At 44.0% G+C, this 1,830-nt stretch overlaps 1 pseudogene; it reads right to left on the minus strand.

Moving 5' to 3' along the window:
• Positions 1 to 1,004: 1,004 nt before the first annotated feature.
• LOC110207863 (UPF0669 protein C6orf120 homolog) lies at positions 1,005 to 1,623 on the minus strand (annotated as a pseudogene).
• Positions 1,624 to 1,830: the final 207 nt, after the last annotated feature.

Genomic DNA, 1,830 nt, shown 5'->3' on the forward strand with positions numbered 1-1,830 from the left:
TTACACCATGATAATCCAATAGTCAGTGTACTTTTCTGCTTTTTGTTCATTTTATTTGTCTATTTCCTCACTTTTAAAGTTGAAGTCTACTGCTGGAGCACAGGGAATGCTAGATTCTTGTGCTGAGGGCCAGGGGCCTGGTTATTGGCTTTGTGTGCTAGGGACTCAAGTGCTGGCAGCTGGAGGCATGAGTGGTCTGGTATTTTACCTGGTGCTGAGGTGGGGCCCTACTGGTGGTGTCTGACATGTGCTAAAATCAGCTGGGGTTTTTCTGCATTTCTCCAGGGCTACACTGAAGCGTAGTGAATTCAGCTGAGGAGATGCCTGCTCATCCAGGGCTGTGCTAAGCATGGGGAGGTTGCTGGCAGAGAACAGCTGCCTGCCAGGGGCTGTGTCTACACATGTAGTATTTTTGAGCTGGAGTCTTCTGGTTACCATGGCTATGCTGAGGCAAGTGGTGGTCCTGGTGTTGACATTTGCCTTTTCCACCACCCAGGGGCTCAGAATCTCCCACTATTTTGTTGAAGTGGAGATTTCTACTGGCTTCCTGGAACTCCTCCTGTCCTGGACTGTGTTCCCCTTTTTAACCTGAGTGAAATGGACTTTTCTTGTTGATCATCCAAGTCCTCTAGGCTAAAAGACTGCTTCTCCCTGTCCTTCCATTTTCTCTGCTGGTCCAGGACCTCTCTTGTGGTGCTATTCTCTGGTTGCTTTAGAGGTCAATAAGGGAGAGTAAGAGCAATTCACTGCTTACTGCACCTTCTTGGCTGATGGAACTGCTACTCTTTTTTTTTTTAACCTAAGCATGTTTTATTGCACATTCTCTATTTATATGGATTTTTCTTTCTTTAAAGAAAACTACAAATCTTGTGCTTGCTGCTCTTATCTTGGGGGGAATTACAATACAAAAGTAAGTATGGCCTTTTTACCCCCCCCACCCAAAGGTACCCTGAACCCTATTTCCTGAAGCGTAAAAAGTAGCATTGTTCACAGGGCACTGTATTCTAGTGTATGTCTGTCCAATTATATTTAAAAAGAACCTCTAGTATTAGTTTCAAAATGCCAATTATTACTGTCCAAAAAATGGATTCTTCATCTTGTGACATATCTTCTGATGTATAAGGATGCTTCTGGCTTGCAGCTTTACCATCTGTGGCATAAGTTGCTTCACCAAATGGATATTCTACAACCATTCTATCATAATATACTTTCATTTCAAATTTGCACTCAGGGTGAGATGGATGTGCACAGATATGTATTCCCACAGGGTGCTGAAGTGTCTGGGTCCAAAAACAACATCTCGGCCACAAGTTACAGACTGCAATTGATATTCATCAAAACTTGGGTGAAGGATGGTATCAGATATATAGAAATCTGCATCACCTTTTAAGCTTTCCTTTGAAGAACTCTTTTCCCTTCATGACTTAGTCTCAAATAGCTATAATTTCCAGCTCCAATCTGACCCTGGACCACATGCAAGAGAATCCATTCTTCAGGTACTTCCTCCTCCTCAATGCTATTCACTAAGGACAGTGCTTAGGATGTTAGAAGTATCAGAAGGGCTTTCTTCCAGTTTATTGCCCTAATTGCTGAAGGGTCAGTAACAAAAAATGTATTTGTCATTTATAAATGTCTTGGTTAGCAGGGACTTTGTAGCAGGGCTCAGGCCCAGCAGAAACACAATCTGTCACGATCAATATCATGGTTCCCCTTCCAATGAAGGCAGCACAGGGCGAGTTCTTGGGTGTCCACTACCTTTGGGCCTAGGCCAGACTGGATCATCCCAGGGTGTGGGGACCATGGCTCTGAGAAGGTCACAAGGGGCAGTGG

Source organism: Phascolarctos cinereus, unplaced genomic scaffold (assembly GCF_003287225.1).
Source record: "Phascolarctos cinereus isolate Bilbo 61053 unplaced genomic scaffold, phaCin_HiC Scaffold_4;HRSCAF=312, whole genome shotgun sequence".
In the NCBI taxonomy this organism is placed as follows: Eukaryota; Metazoa; Chordata; class Mammalia; order Diprotodontia; family Phascolarctidae; genus Phascolarctos; species Phascolarctos cinereus.